Source organism: Hyperoodon ampullatus (assembly GCF_949752795.1).
Source record: "Hyperoodon ampullatus genome assembly, chromosome: 12".
In the NCBI taxonomy this organism is placed as follows: domain Eukaryota; kingdom Metazoa; phylum Chordata; class Mammalia; order Artiodactyla; family Ziphiidae; genus Hyperoodon; species Hyperoodon ampullatus.
The window spans coordinates 27,615,923-27,634,294 of NC_136925.1; positions in this window are offsets into that span (position 1 = coordinate 27,615,923).

Below are 18,372 nucleotides of genomic sequence, written 5' to 3' on the forward strand. Positions count from 1 at the left end.
TTGCCAGATATCATCAGGGAACAGTGGGCTCTTATGAGGAAGAGCCTATTAATAACATGTAACCTGAATATAAAGGTGAAGCATATATTTTTCTGGTCTGTTACTTGTGAAAACTTAAATATAAAGTTAGGCATAAAAATCATCATAGAAGGGGTACAGTAAACTTGGAGAATAGTGTTGGATATTTGGTAACAATGTTACACGTACTAATGAAGATCTGATTTTCTCTATTTCTAGTTGATGGGCCAAATAATGATCTCAAATGTAAGTTAGACATATTTTGTCTACTCAAAACTGAGGGAAATAATGACTGGGGGTGATTCCTGCAAAAAATTATCTAACATGCATGCCATATTAACTCTAAAAGAATTTATAACTTGTGTTAGCAAGCATCTTACTTTGATACTACACTTCTCTTTCAGAGCTCAGGGTGTTAAAATTTAGCTTATGATAGCAATAATAAATGATTCTTGTGAATAAAATGTGAAGCCCACATGGATTAAGTGACTAAAGCTTTATTATCCAGACCTAAACATTTATTTTACCTTTTTCTCCCCTCATACACAAATTTGGAGTTGGTGATGAATAGATTTTTGTCTTTAACAAAGCCTATGAACAATTCACAATCTAGAGTATTAGTGCCTTAAGATTAGGAGCCACTTTGGGACTCAAATTCCATATTTTATAGCTTAGAAAAGTGAGACATTTTAAAAGTTTACAGTTTATTTCTTATTACCTTAAAATAAATGTGGAAAATATTCTCTTCTACCCATGTACAAATGCTTTCTGTAATCTGACAGTTTGGAAAACTGATTTATAAAATGATTGTTTACAATATGCTACTTTCTTTGATAACTTTATGTAATTCTCCAAATGTGTTTAGACTTGCACTCATATTCTAAAGAAACTGTCACACAAAGATATCCCATGTATAAATCTAAATAATGAACAACGATTCATATGGGCAACTTCATAAAACATTCTTGTTAAAGTTTCAGGATTTCTCTGCGTAATCCCCCCCAAATCAGTCCAGCACTGTTGTCAAATAAGTTATTCTGCAATTAAGAAGAAAATATTTTTTAAGTACACTAATGAAATAATTGATAATACATAATAATAAATAGTGGAAATTGATAAGCATGATCAATCTTCTTCTCTTTAGTAAATATTATTTTCTCTGCTAATAAATATTTGATCAGAAAGAGGTAACAAAGTTGATTGATTTAATTTGTAACTACATATTTATTCTGCAACACTTGAAGTGATAGTATTTATCAACATGCTCACAAAACCAATAAATAAAAGAACTAGAGTAGTAAGACTCTAGAATATATCGACTTCTGTCTTTATATCAATCAGTCAAAATAAAAAAAAAACTTACGAAGGTAAATAAACATAATAAATTATTTTTATTGTCTCCACCGAGTCAATTGCCTTCACACTCTGATCCACTGAACTTAAAATTAGCAAGTGTAATACTGAAGAAACTCCCCAGGAAAACGTTGGTATAAAAACATCAAATTGTATACTTTAATTAGACTATAATTTTTCTTTGAGGGGGAATACTGTCATCTTTGCCAAAGAAGGAAGCATTTTTATGCCAAAGTTAATATAACAATCCTGAAATTTGAACTTATCCATTTAGTGGAAAGCTTGTAGGAAGTGACACTCAAACATTTTGCTGCTTAACTTTGATATGTCTATAATATTTGGGCAAAATTCTTAATATTTCTTTTATGAATTTGAAAAAGCACTTATTTATTTTTTATGTTTTGGAAGCTGAAATGTGTTCTTGAATGTGAGAAATCCCTTTTACTGCACCATATGCCATCTTGTCTTTTTGACACTCTGAGCCTGGAAATATGTCGAATGTGCAGACTTCTGATTTCCAAATTATATACTGCCAAGAAGGGAAGTGGGTATCTGAAACTCAGCCACAGACCTTGGCAAATTTCAAATTCAGAATAGAACTTTCATTTTAAAATTGTGCTCAAAAGTTGAAAGGGTTTTTTTTATGTCTAATTTGCATTCTTTTCCTATTGCAGGATTGAGTGAAAATTATTATAGCCTACTTTAAAAGGCTTTTTTTCCTCCTGGGCAGTTTTGATGGATTAAGAAATGGATGAAAGTTTCTATTCTTTTGCTTTTTTAAAAATGCATTTATTTATTTATTTTTGGCTGTGTCGGGTCTTTGTTGCTGCACGTGGGCTTTCTCTAGTTTCAGCGAGCGGGGGCTACTCTTCGTTGTAGTGTGCGGGCTTCTCACTGCGGTGGCTTCTCTTGTTGCGGAGCACGGGCTCTAGGCCCGTGGGCTTCAGTAGTTGTGGCTCGTGGGCTCCGGAGTGCAGGCTCAGGAGTTGTGGCTCGTGGGCTTAGTTGCTCTGCGACATGTGAGATCTTCCAGGACCAGGGCTCGAACCCATGTCCCCTGCACTTGCAGGCAGATTCTTAACCAGTGCACCACCAGGGAAGTCCCAATTCTTTTGCTTTTAAAATTGTTAATGTAAAGAGTGAAAAATTCCTGTTAAGTGACTAGAAATATTGTTGAAGAAAACAAATCTTTGGGGACTTTTAAACAGTGGCTATCACTAGATTCTCAAAAGTATCTGAGCAAATATCTAGTTCATAAAGCATGGCTTGTCCATCAGTAGCATCAAATATCTATGATACAGCATTTTGTAGCTCTAAACTCTTTTGTTGTGACTAAAAGAGTGCTCTAATCAAAACTCAAAGAAATAAAATCACATCAAATATTTCTCTACTAGCAAATCTAGTTTTTGATCATCTTATAAATAATATTGTACCACAGAATCAGGGAGTTTATAATTGAATGGAAGCAATGAGATATCTAGATTGCAGATAGAAAAATACAAGTTTAGATAGTTTCATTCATTCAGGAGATAATTTATGTCATGTATTATATACATTTTGACTTTAAAATGTATTATAAAGCAAAAACAAAAGAAGCTTCAGATTCTAGGAATGAAAGTTCATGATACTCTAAATCCCTCTTGCTAAAATAACATAAAACATAGCTGAATTTACAGAAAAGAAAGAGAAATCTTCATGTGTCAAAAGACAATGATAATTCATAGCTCCTTGGGGTGTGAGAGGGTGCTTGTCTCAGCAATTTGTGGATTGAAAAGATGTAATTCCCACAGGGAAACAAGAGTAAAGCCTTTGTGATATGGGAGTAATATGGGAGATGGAATTGAGACCTTTGACATAAAACTACACCCTGAAAGGAGTATAATTTCGGTAGAAAGGTAGCAAAGGCAGTGTCTGTCTTTAAGCACCCAAGTATTCATGTCTCTGGCTAATTACCAGGAGGTTGGGGCGTAAGGGGGAGTTTTCCTTGAGAATTCATTTTATCTCCTAAACATCAGAGTTTAGAATTGATAATACCTAAGCTTAGGGAAATGCCTTAAGAAAAAGTTACCCCTCCTAATATATTTGGACCAGTAATATACCTGGACATCTTGGCAAAAAACATAAAACCACTTTGGAAGCATATTCATACAAAATATCATGGATGAAATGAAATTAAATGTAGCAATAATGAATGTAAATGGAGAATAAACTTGCCAGTTGAAAGGAGACAATTCTGAGATGGATAGCAAAGCAATATCTGCAGATACTCTAAGTCACAAAAAAGATGTAGGCAGAGTTTTAGGTAATAACGATATAGGTATATAGAGAGAAAGAGTTAGTATGTCTATAATAAAATCCTACAAAGTAAACTTTAAGTGAGAAGGTAAATATTATTAGGGATAAAAATGGTTTCTCTCTAATAATAAAAAAAAAAATAACCAGATGATGTAGATATTCAGAATGTTTGTAGGCTGAAGAGCATAAATCTCAAAAATATATAAATATAATTCAGTCCTAACTAAAACACTACCAAGAGTTTTTTTTAAGGCGAAATGCTTAATATGGATCAAGAGAATTTTGAAAAAATGAGGAAAAAAAATTTGTATTATGAGATACCAAAGCACACAACAATTCTATAGTAAGACAGTGAGGTCCTGGCTTAGGATCAAAGGGGAACAATAAGATCAAGAAACAAGTTCCAGTATATACAAGTATTTAATCCACAGTAGCAATGACATTTCAAATCAGTGAGGAAAAGGCAATCCAATTTAAAAATGGCACTGAGATAATTTGGAAATATATTGTTAAAATTGATCTTTTAATCACACCATTTTATTTAAAATACCACAAATATGGTATTTGTGGTATATATATATATATATATATATATATATATATATATATATATATCATATATCTAAATGGGAGATAATCTAAATAACTATTAGAAAAAATAAAAATTCCCCTATTATTATCTTAAAAAGGAAAAGGTCTCCTAAGCATAAAAGCAAAATAGCAAAGCCATAGAAGCTTACATAAAAATTAAACTAGAAAAATTCTTAGTGATGTCATAAATAATATTTAGTTGTAAGAGACTATGAAATAGAAAACTATATGATACAAATTTAGTTACTTAAATTTATAGTGTTCCTAAATACCAGCTAAAGAAAAATAATAGACAAAATGACATCTTTTTGTCATTATTTTAACTTATATAATAAATATATAATTATAATGTAAATAATATATAGTCATATAAATACGACAAGGAGATACCATTTTATGCAATGGTATTGGCAAATAATTAAAAATGAACTGTTTTCCTTGTTTGTAGGGTGTGAAGATAGGTACTTTCAAATGGTCTTAGTGAAAGTGTATCCAGGAGTCGAATTTTGGGGGACAATTTCATAAAAATTAAAATATTCCCATTTATTGACTCACCCATCCACCTAAATAATGGACATGAGAGGAGCATCATTAGTAAAAATGAAAATGTGAAAGTGACCTAAACATCTATATCAGAACTTGTCAGTGCCCTCTAAATGGCACATATTCAAATTTGTAAATAAGGTACATGTGTCTTATTTAAGAATGCTTATTTACTTTATGGCAGAAATCCTCTTACAGTGGGTACATATATCAAATCATTGTGTTGTATTCTTTAAATACCTTCGATTTTATTTGTCAATTATATCTCAACAAAACTGAAATAATAAAAATAAATAAATTCATGGATCAAAAAAAATAGAAAGAACTTTTATTTACACATGATAGAAACTAATTTTTAGCCAACTTAGATAAACGAAGGGGAATATTTCTAAGAAAACAAGCCAGGAGTCCATTGACAGAAGTGTAACATAGGCTCATCAAGCATAGGAGCAAAAAAATGAAAAGATACTGAAAACAACTTACTTTTTAATTTCTATCTCCCTGTTTTTCTATACATGCTGGATTGCAAATCAGTTTTTTCTATTCCTTAGTCCATATAAAAGAATATAGTTTCTGGATATACTTGTTATAATTTTAAACACCTACATAGATTGAATTGCTATCGCAATTGCAAATTCCCAGAAGACAGAATTGGGTTGACCCAGTTTAGGCCAGATGTCTACTGCTGGTTCTTATAAACATTCAGTGCTTTTAGGTTTCACTCCTGGAAACAGAAGGAGACATTCCAAAAAAGGGGGGATCATTATGATTTTTGCCTAAACCTAAAAAAATTCGTAAAAGAAAGTGTGTGTGAGTACGTGTGTGTGTGCATGTAAAACTGAAAAAGTTTATTCCTAAGCCAGTGCCTATGATAAATCGGGGGTCTTAAGGAGAAAAGTAAAATTTTGGAATAGCCATTGAAAAATTGGAAAAAAGATCAAATATGTGAAAAGTTAGCTCAGTGACATTTATGGTCCAGTTTGAGGGAGCATTGAGAGAAGAGTTTACATGGCAGAAGTGCCATGTTTTACTGTTTTTACCAGCAAGCCTGTTGTAGAAGTAAGGAATGCCAGTGAAGATGGTAGGGTTGATGCAAAGTGGAGGTTTGGCAAAGGCAAGTGAATGTGAAGAAAAAGGAATCTAAGATATAATGTATCAAAGAAACACAGTTCAGTAGGAAAAATAAATAAGGCTCAGGTTATGCAACAAGTGAAAAAGGTAGGGTCAAGGGACTGGACATTTTAATGAGGTCAAAGTGCAAGTGTTGAGAGTATAGGGGATTGAAAATCCTGGAAGGACAAGAGGTGATAGAGTGTTGGCCGCATAATTTAAGATTTCAAAGTGGAATTTTCCCAGTGGTGTCAAGATTCATAGTAGCCTTGGCAGACATGACTGAAATGCACTGATTTTAAAATTCATAGGAATCAAGAAAGTCAGTGAAATTTGTTGCCAAGCTTCAGGTTTTTTTTTTTTTTTGTCACTTTGAACATTAAGCTTGCTCACAATAGGACTTTGTATTTCTGTATTCTAAGTGCCTGTAAAGGTAACACTGATAGTAAACGGTCTTATTCTGGAACCTCATTCTTTAGACTTCAACTCTCTGTAACCTTTCACTTACATCATTTGACCAGACTAATATAATCAAGCTGAACAACTGACAACTGGACCACTGGATCAATAATTTTTCTAATAATTAAATATCATGAAAGTCTGAAACTGATGAAGTTTATGAAGCCTGGTTGAGAGGGAAAAGATTTAGAACAGCATAAAGCATCCATTATTCAGGAACATCCCTAATAAACTTTATCAACTACTTTAAAATTTCTAAAAAAGACTTAGGCTCCATTTCTACCTATAAAATCTGAAGTCTTTAGTACACATACCAATTCATACATATCATTTACTTTGTGGTCAAACCAAGAACATTACTTTTAACTCTCATTTATAATCTTATTTTACACATGTTAAAAATAGCTGTACGTTTAAAAAAAAAAAGTAAAGTCATAAAGTAAGCTCAGCTCTGTGCTTATCCATTAGTGAAAAGGGAACACACTGAAGCTTTGCTATAAGTGGTCCCCTGGCATCCATTCTGAGTTACCCTGTTGTACAGGAAAAATGAATAGTTTTTTCTGTGTTTCTAGTTATAACCCTTCTTAGGCAGCCTCAGATCTACCAGATTCTCAAACAGCCAGTGTTTTAATGATAGCTGGTGTATTGGAATATTCTGGTAAACTTTTCAACTAGCATTTGGATAACCTTCAAATCCCTGTGAAATAATCTTATGCTCTTCATATATACTGAAAAAGAAGTATACTACTAAACTGTAGCTTGTTGTAATGTAATTGCTTGTCAACTTCCTTTTTACTCTAAGATAATGAAACCAGTCTGCCTGATTATGTCCTTTCCCCTTTATTTAACATGAGCCATCTTACTGCTGGTCATCTTGACAGAATATTCATTCTACTTCTTTCTTCTCTCAGAAGTATCCCACTTTGCACCCTAAAATTATATGGGTACCCTAGTTATTCATATATATTTATTCTTATTTTCTTACCCTGTGAGAGACTATCTTCCTTTTATATACGCAATCTCTTCCTACCTACTTTTGCCTATGTTTTGGTTACACCGGCCAGGTATCAAAGCACTCAAAATAACATCAACAATTGCCTTAAACTGTCAACTGTTTCTTTAAAAAAAAAAAATCTGTAGATTGGCCCTGCACGCTTTTGCTTCATATCACATTGGTTGAAGCATTGGGATAACTGGGAGGTCCAAAATAACTGTATTCACATGGTTGGCATTTGGTGCTGGCTTCTAGGTGGGAGCTCAGCCGAGGCTGCTGTTGGGGCCCTCAGTTCTCATCAGATTCAAAAGCAGGAAGAAAAGACTTTAGTTCTGTGAAGGGAAGTCACATTGAGAAAGAGCTCGTGGGATGGGAGGGAGATTGTTGTATTACTCTTTGGGGATATACTTTACCAAGACCTGCTTCATCAGAGTGGCAGACAGCATTCCAAGATCACCCTACAAATTCTGGCCCCCAGTGTCCATGCCCTTTATAATCTCCTCTCCTTGACTGTGGGTGGGGCTTGTGAATAAGACGGCACTGTCACTTCCCTGATCAGGTTGCATTATAAGGAAAAAGTAATATGATATTTCCTCCTGTGATTATGTTGTGTTGTATAAGATTTTGTTGAAGCTGCCTGGTGATTCTTCTGCTGACTCGAAGAAGCTGCTGTGTTGGGAGAAGCCACACAGCTAGCACTTGTGGGCAGCAGCTAGTAGCTGAAAGTGACTCCAAGTTGAGACTCAGTGATAAAATAGGGACCTTAGTCCTACAGGAGAAAGAATTGAGTTCTGCCCACAACCTGGATGACCTTGGAAAAGTAACTGAGCCTCAGATGAGATTGTAACGTTGACCAACACCTTGACTTCGGCCAGGTAGGACCTTGAGTACAGGACCCTTGCCAACCCTTGACCATTGAAACTGTGAGATAGAATATTTGTGTTGTTTTTCTACTGCTAACTTTGTGGTTATTTGTTACACAGCAGTAGAAAATTTATACAAAAATGTCTTAGTCTGCTTGTGCTTCCATAACAAAATATTGTAGACTAGGTGGCTTAAACAACAGAAATTTCTTTCTCACAGTTCTGGTGGCTAGAGGTCCAAGTGATTCACTGTGACAGCACAATCGGTTTCTAGGAGGTCTCTCTTCCTGGCTTGTAGATGGCCACCGTCTTGCTGTGTCATCACGTGGTGGGGAAAGAAATGTGCTCTCTGGTGTCTCTTCTAAGAGCAGTATTCGCATCAAGAGGCCCCTACCTCCATGACCTCATCTAAACCTAATTGTGTCCCAAAGATCTCATTTCCAAATATCACATTGGGAGTTAGGACTTCAACATAGGAATTTGGGGGGACACAATTCAATCCACAGCAGTAGGGAAGAATAAATGGTTGATTTTCTTAATCTGCACATTCAGGCGTACATTGTCACATAACAACCTTTAGTCTTTTATAAATTTTCATCCTGAACTTTAGCGTTATCTTTTTGTAAGAGTGGTTACCATTTACTTTTTTTTTTTTTTACATCTTTATTGGAGTATAATTACTTTACAATGGTGTGTTAGTTTCTGCTTTATAACAAAGTGAATCAGTTATACATATACATGTGTTCCCATATCTCTTCCCTCTTGCGTCTCCCTCCCTCCCACCCTCCCTATCCCACCCCTCTAGGTGGTCACAAAGCAGCGAGCTGATCTCCCTGTGCCATGCGGCTGCTTCCCACTAGCTATCTATTTTACGTTTGGTAGTGTATATATGTCCATGGTACTCTCTCACTTTGTCACAGCTTACCCTCCCCCCCCCCAATATCCTCAAGTCCATTTACTTTTGGCTCACCAGAGCGTATTTCCATAATTCTAAGCACATTCCATTCCTCACTCATCTTCTTTCTCACTCTCTCATCTTTCACAATTACATTAAATTGTATCTTCAGCAAACTGTCCTGGCTTGATATACTTGCAGTTTGACCTCCTTCCTCATCAAGGGGAAGTAGTTACTTTCAACAGCATACATTTAACAATGTTGGGAGATGGAATGACCTTTTTAAGTTCTTCACTGCCACTTTGAAATTGTTGTACAATACAGCCAATCTTTAGTAAAAATACTTGCTCCTAAGAGATGCTTACATTCTTACCCAAATAATTTTCTGTTCTATCCACATTAATATCTTAAATATAGTTCTCACTTCTTTCTAAATCTATCAACGTCAAGTGTTCTATGTAATGATTGCATCTCTACAACACTTTCAATTAACAGTTTCTCTGTACACTCAACTTTAGATACCTCTACCCCTTTGGGAGTTCACTTTCATGGTCAGCTCCTAGATCTGCACACTTCTGAATTCATTCAGAATTTCCAATATACCTGCCTTTTATTTGATACCCATTCCATTTTCCACACAGCAAGGTACTGATGTTGTAGGAACATTGTTAAAGTATTGTCTAGGTCTATGTAGTCCAAATGGCTCACTCTAATTGCATCCCAGATGGTGAGAAAGGGAAATTGAATAGGACCAGTCTACTTCTTGAATGAGAACAACATAGAAATTGAACTTATCCTGTTTTACCACATCCCATTGGCTGGACATGGCCTTATCAGCTCTAGGGGAGTAAATTGTGTCTGCATATTCATCCAGCAAAAATGTTGGGATACTCGTACCAAGGGAGAAAGGACGTTGGGGGACATTTTTCGCCTGGCACAGTTGGTAATCAAAGGAGTGTTCTTAGGTCTTCTGGTATCCTGGGACTAATATTATTATCTGTTGGGATGCAATGTAATTCAGTAGGTGGTAAAGAAACTGAATTGGTAGCATTCAATTTACATTATATGGTAAACCTAAAATCGAGACTCATGATTTAACAAATATATATGAAACTAATGGAGGAATGTGATAAGTTAATATTGTTTCAGTAATCTCAGGAGGTATAGCCATGATTGTGAGTGGATAGAGACATAAACTGCTTCTCTTTTCAGCCTGGGCAGGTGTCTGTAATTCTCCAGCTTGCTCTCATCAAAGGATAAAGTTATTTAGAGTCGGATAGACCTAAATGCTAATAGTCATCACAGCTCTACCACATAGTCAGTTATTTAGCTTCTTTACATTTATGTCCCCCCTCTGTAAAATAGAGCCAATTGTCATTTCAAGGTTGTTAACATTCGAGGCAGCATGAAAAGTGCCCATTGGTGCTTAGCACACAGAAGACACCCAGTAAGTAGTGAGTGTTATCATTAGTATTCTATGTGTCACCCGACTCTATGAGCATAAATTGTTACAGTCTTTTCCACTGCTGTAGATACTTACTCTTTACTAGGACCTCCAGAAGTTCAGACAATCTCATTTTGACTAATACAAAATTATTTATGAAAACACTAGACTTTCTTCCTATATTATGCTCTGGCAAAGAACTGAACTCGCTTAAATAGTACAAATTGTGTCGAATTTGTTTTTCTTGATACCCTGATAGCTTTCTTCAGTTCATCTACTACCCAATGTCTCTCTCAAACCAATCCTTTGATTTTACTCCTCTGTCCATTTCACATCCATAGTCCTATCCATCACAGTAGACAACATTACCTCCTCCTTCAGAAAGGGCAATAACCAAGTCAAATATGATTTTCCACATAAATGTACACAGTAACAACAAATAATTATGTAATAACCTTCTCTCCTTTCCAAGAGGAAATAACATAACTCCTCTGAGGAACATGAAGTATTCTGAGGTTTGGTCTTATTTAAAGGTATATCCCATTGTTAGAGAAATAAGTATCAGTATCCAATGCCTAAATAAGTTTTTCCTCTTATTTAATAGAGCTTACCTTTGAGAAAAATCAACCTTTAAATTTTGGTGAAAATGTGTCCTTCTGTGAAGAAATCCAGACGTACCAAATACATGAAGGTTAGATTCAATAAGATTCTTTTTCACAATAAGATCTTTTAAAATTAAAAAAAATAAATAAATGAGTAACCATTATTACATAAAAATATAAGACAAGTATGACCCAGATTAAAAATAACTGAAAAGTCAGCTTTCCTTTAACAATAAATTTTCTATGATTTAATTGCATAAAGTAACTATACCCAGAACAAAGAGGCAAATTAATTTTTAAAGTCCATAATATTCTTTTGCAGCTTTATCTCACAGATACTAGAAAGCATATAAGATGGATGATGTCTGCTAATATTCTATTAATCATAGAGAAATAAAACATATACATTGTTATTTGTCAAATAACAACAAGAGATTAAATCTGAGCAGGTTTATTGGAGCTCTTTTTGAGAGAGAAGTTAAGATCTCTGAAATCTGAAACACAACTTTAAAGATCTTTTCTAACTACGAGAAAGACCAGTGAAAATGGAAAACTTTGGCTAAAATTCATTAAGGTTTTTTTTTCTTTTTTCTTTTTTTTTTTTTTTTTTGCGGTACACGGGCCTCTCACTGTTGTGGCCTCTCCCGTTGCGGAGCACAGGCTCCAGACGCGCAGGCTCAGTGGCCATGGCTCACGGGCCTAGCCGCTCCGCGGCATGTGGGATCTTCCCAGACTGGGGCACGAACCCGTGTCCCCTGCATCAGCAGGCGGACTCTCAACCACTGCGCCACCAGGGAAGCCCTCATTAAGGTTTTATACTGTAAAATACTAGCAAATTCAGTAAGTTCAGCAAATTAAAGTCATCTGCATCTTAAGATTTATTTCTCTACCAAGTTTATTAACATGCAGTCCTTTGTGTGTACCGAAAAATAGCTGGATCTGATTTCTCTGGTGTAGAACCTGAATATCCATGAATATTCTCTCACCTGTTTTCAGATTTAAGCACATGTGTTTCAGAGAAGGAGGAGAAAGGAGGGAGAAACTGATTAGTTTCCTATATGAATAACTTCTGCTGAGTTAAATTATTATAAACAAATGATATTAACAGATATTCTCTATCAATTCTACAAAAGTATGAATACACTAATTTACATGGTATGTTTTTACTATGAATTCAGGTGCCACAATGTGAACAGAATAATTGAAATGATTAATCATTTTAAGAGAATACACATTTTTTTTACAATATATTAATTAGACGAGATCAGAGTTTGAGATTTTTATATCAAATGATGCAATTAGTGAAAGTATTATTTTGGTAGGTAAACATTTATATTCTGTATCATCATGAAATCTGTTAAAAGACATACAATCTCTTTATATCAAACCTCAAACCCATTCATACTTCTAGAATTGTACAATGGACTGGAAGCCTTGTTTTGTCAAAGCCCAGCCACTCATCAGAAAATTGTTCTGGCATTTCTATAAATATCTTACATTTGAATTTTCTCTTTTTAAAAGGTATCTTATCTATACAAATTAATTAGGGAAATAATATACAGTTGAATTAGAACAAATTTTTTGTCATCTAAAATCTACAGAAAAAAATGAAAGCCTGATATGTTTATCAAATATACCATTTTCTTCACTCAGAATTTTATTTGTAAAGCATTAAGGAAAGCTCCACAAATACAGTAGTCAATGTTCCATTAGGTGAATGGTGACTAATTTATTTCTGAAAGGAGGGATAGATGAGAAAGAAAAAATAGATATATAGGTAATTAAACAATCTGTCCAAACTAATTTTTCATACTTATAATCTTAACTTTCCATTTCCTTCTGTACGTTGGTTGATAGTGGCAGCTATGCAATAAATTGCACCTAGACATTTACCAGGCTTATGGTTTCATTAAAAATGAATACACACACACACCCCTTATATGCAATATATATACATAATATATATACTATATATATATATATATACACAAATGCATATATATGCACACATACATATATATATTTTTATAACCAAAACTTTGGGTAACTGGGCCAAGTGCTTTCCATCTTACTGGGCACATCTTTTATTTCAAATTGAGAAAAGTCTGAGAAGTAAACAATCATACAGAAAATAGAGTTGAAGAAAGTCATGTACTAAAATTACAGTACAGCAGATGTAATGAACAAGAAACAAGCATGAAAACAAACATTGTAATATTCTTCCTGCTAGAAAAGGATCCACAGACTACATCTTAAGGCAGTAGAGAGCATAGGTCTCTTCCGTGCAAAAACTTTTCCACTTGGAAAATTTATTATTCTTGCAATTTTTTACCAGATTAAGAGAAATGAGGCAGTCCAACATGGGTTAGTCAGTGCATACATATCATCAAAATAGTAAAAACAACTCAAAGCACAGTTTTTACAGAGTGACTGACACGTGACTCTGAACTGTACAGAATTTGCTTGGATGTATAAACTTGAAATAAGACCCTGTCTGGCATGTATAAGGAAGATGTCAGAATTTACAATAAAAAAACATACCAGAGGACTTTCACTGCAGAATACATGGCCAAATATTCTCCAGCCTTGTCTTCAGGCCTAAGTTTTGATGCCGGAGAAATTCTGAGACGAAAGGAAGGTTTCTCACTGTTTGGGTTGAATCTTTTTGGATTAATCTAATATGTGTGAACTAATTGTATTTAGAAATACAGTCATTTCTCTGATCTCACTTTGCAACTGATCTAGAAGGTCCTCACTAATAAAAATTATGCTTCACTTATCTGTGATCATCTACAAGCAGAGATTTTTAAGCGTGACCCTACTATCTTTTTTTTTTTTTTCTTGCGGTATGTGGGCCTCTCACTGCTGTGGCCTCTCCGTTGTGGAGTACAGGCTCCGGACACGCAGGCTCAGTGGCCATGGCTCACGGGCTCAGCCGCTCCGCGGCATGTGGGATCTTCCCGGATGGGGGCACGAACCCATGTCCCCTGCATCGACAGGCGGACTCTCAACCACTGCGCCACCAGGGAAGCCCGTGACCCTACTATCTTTACAAAACTCTCTACCTTCTCACCATGTCTGATCTCTGGAATACTGCAGTGAGAACCACTCAGAGTAGGGACTGCTGAGGGTAGGCAAGATAGAACTCTCACCAGAGTAATCAGCATGTAACAATTTTTGTATTAGACAGGATGGGTTAGGTCATGCTGAGGTAATGATTAACTCCAAAAAACAATATGGCATAAAATAATAAAAGTTTATTTGTCCACATGTCCCTCCTAGCTTGCCTGGTACTCTTCAGGCTGATAATGTATCAGGCAACTAGAGCTTTGTTGGATACTGTGATAGGGAAATGTATATGGTGAATTGCACACTGACTCTTAAAGACTTCTGTCTAGAAGTGAAGTCTATCACTTCCATTAACATTTATTAGCCAAAGCCTGTTCCATGACCATACCTATCTTCAAGGGGAAGGAGAAGGTGCAATCCTACCGGGTGCTGGAACAAAGAATGGGAATATCTGTAAACTGCCCTAAAGTTATCACAGTTTAAAATGGAAAGCAACATCTTTTCTGTTATCTTTTATATTTTAGTGAACTGAAAAGCAACTGAAATGTTACTTAAAAGTTGAGGAACAGTTGTTTTCCACGCTCTACTTTATTGAGCAGAGACCATAAGATCTCACCTAATTGTGAGAACACAAATTATCCTACTTTTGATGATACATTTATGAAGTGATGATGCTATTGATTCACTCCTGAAATAAAATTTAAAAATCTCTTAAAGATTAGCTTTTGAAAACTATGATTGTGGATTAAATGATTAACTAAATATTAGAAAACTATTTTTAAAAAATAAATGACTTTTCATCTTAAATATCATTTCATCTTAAGATCCTTTTATTTATATAAAAATTAGTTAGGGGTACAACCAGTGGAAAAATCATTATTTATTTATTTATTTATTTATTTATTTTTAATTTTTTTGCTTTATAACAAATTTAATCAGTTATACATATACATATGTTCCCATATCCCCTCCCTTTTGCGTCTCCCTCCCACCCTCCCTATCCCACCCCTTCAGGTGGTCACAAAGCACCGAGCTGATCTCCCTGTGCTATGCGGCTGCTTCCCACTAGCTATCTACCTTACGTTTGGTAGTGTATATATGTCCATGCCGCTCTTTCACTTTGTCACAGCTTACCCTTCCCCCTCCCCATATCCTCAAGTCCATTCTCTAGTAGGTCTGTGTCTTTATTCCTGTCTTACCCCTATGCTCTTCATGACTTTTTTTTCTTAAATTCCATACATATGTGTCAGCATACAGTATTTGTCTTTCTCTTTCTGACTTACTTCACTCTGTATGACAGACTCTAGGTACATCCACCTCATTACAAATAGCTCAGTTTCGAAAGTTAGAGTCATCTCCTTGGATTTGTTTCTGCTGCCATTCTTTATTGTTGACTTAATCATGTTTTGTCCCTTACTTTGCTAGGCTGGAGTGATTTTCTCTTTCTATTCTAGCAGATTTTTCTGGTTGTGATGTAAAAACTTGGTAAAATATCAACATGCATGTAAAGTCAAGACTAATGGGAGAGTGATATATAGAACCTCATGGCTAAAGGACCTGGTGTCAGCCAATGCTCAGTTTGCTTACAGTTCTGATCGCTCTTAGCAAGCTGGGAAACCCAGAGCAAATTTCTAATTTCCTAACCCGCTGACTCTCATCTGGATACTCAAGATTAATTAAAACTTCCCTGTAGCGGGGAGCATGTTTTTTAAGGCTACACTAAACAATGCATGTAAAAGTGCTTCCTATGGTGCCAGACACGTAGTGTGTATGCTCAATAAATGCAAAATACAGTAAAAATTTCCTGGGTGATTCTGTTAGACTGTTGTGTTATAGCCAATCATGCCTGAACATATCAAGAAAAAAAAAAGACATAAAAGAAATATTTTGAAAGAAATTTCTATTTCTTTTAGAAAAGGAAGTGCAAAAATTATGGTGACAACAATCTCACAATGACATGATGTCAGATCTGGGCATTCAATTCAGAATCTTGAGCCTTTGTTTTGTTTCCAAAATGTAGACATCCAAGAGAAACACAGAAGAGACAGAAATGTAACCCTGCAACCTAATAATGCACGGCTGAACCCTTCTGGTACTACTAATATAATTTCAGTTTCAGATGGCTTTAAAGCAAATTTCTCAAATATACTTCAGTCTGGTTAGATACACAGCATGACAATAGCTATGTAGAAAAATCAGAGTTAATGGTTCATCAGAAGTCTGTTTTAGTTATATGCAGAATGTCTGCCGTACTCACTCATGGCTCTGCTTTAAAGACTTGGCTGTTAGACATTTATACATCCATTAATTAGCAGCTAGGCATGATTTAAAGGATAACATTCCTGGCATTCAGTGTATATGAAGCAGTAAACAGTTTCTGTGGAAGATTAAACGCTGTAGCAAATCAGAGACATTTGGTGACCCCCCAGCAGCCATTTGTTGCCAGAAAACTGCAATGCTACAATTATTGTGCTAGGGGAAAGAACATATTCAACTGATAGCACAACAAACAGAAGAATGCATTTGAATTTGCCTCTTGCATGTTTAGAAATATGGCTCCTTTCTTGTTTTTTTTTCTTTCAATTGAATTTCATTTGAAGAAAAGTTCATATGCCATTACATACAATGTATTTAAACATATCATGGATTGAAAGGAGTTAACGTTTCTAGAGATCAATGTATATTTATAACTGAGAAGTTAGGATTATGCAACTAACATGAAAAATTATGAAAATTATTTTTATTTGTCTTATTAAAGTTGAATTTAAATCCAGAAGAGGTTTTTCCTATTCCTATTTATAGACTGTCAGTAAAAATATGGATAGTATACTACACATGTACTTCTAAATATAGTATTTTTACAGGACATTATCAAAATATATTTTAGCTTGATATAATAAAAATAAGATAAATTAATTCTAATTACGGTTTGAAAAAATCTATTAACAGTTTTATAAATTAACAAATTTATTTGGACTAATACAGTATATGGATAAAGACCCTGAAAAACAAACTAATCAAAATTAGAGCAATAACATTTTTCGAATGCATTTTCTAGACCACTGAATTTCCAAGTTCTTCTCTCATTAATTTTGCAATTTCTTGATCCATCTAAATATATTCTGAATGACATATAATTGAACATTTAAAACAACAAGTAAATAGCAAGAATGAAAAAGGTGTTTGATAACATGTAGTTGTCAATGCATGGAGAAAAGACTTTTAATACATATACATGTTTATGTCCTAGGCTTACTGGAAAAAAAATTACATGGTTTAGTAAGCTGGTTTAGCTCTCAATAAGAAGAGAATTTCCACCCTTCTTTCTCCGTAATTGGATTTGGTATGCATCGTAAAAGAAACAGCGCCTTGCACCAACTAAGCGGTGTTAGTAACCCACTTTATGGTAATACAAAAGGCTTCTCACACCACGTGTTGATCACCATAAATGCTTGTCTAACCCACTTCTCTCTCTTCCTTCCCGAGGCCTTTTTCGCCAGGCCCATGTGGTTGTGGATGAGGGTGGCGGCAGTAAAAACCTTTAACAGGAACCTGGGATCCCCATTTTCAGTGTTCCTCTTAGCTTTTTTCTAAAGCACACCTTTAGAAAGTGTCATCAGAAATTTCCAAGTCTCAAAATTGCTTTATGCTAAAGGTGCATTTTGTTTGGGGAAGGAGGATGCTGCAGTCCGTGAAATCTATATCTTTTTTTGAATGGCTGTTAGGGAAGAGACATTCCAATAGTTTGAAGCACTGCTTTAATACTTACAGAAAAGGCTGCGGATGCACGGAGGCATCTGCTGTCACTGTGACTAAAATGTTTACTTTGGCAAACACTGCTCTATTAAATTTCAAAGTGGTCCTCTTTGAATTTTAAATTGTAAAGGAAACCTGGCCTCCATTCTTGAAAGCTTTGGTTTAAACATAAAAAGGAGAAAGTAGCTTTGAAGTTTGAATGAGATGCATGAACTCTCCTTTTTTTCAGAGTTTGAAGAACTTATAGGGCGAGCCTGTGTGCTATTTATTATTCTAACTTTATGACTTGAGTGATATTCTTCTTTCTTTCACCCTTGACCATTTCTCCTTTAAAAAAAAATAGGGCTTGGATGTTAATGTGAGACTTCATTTATTACTCT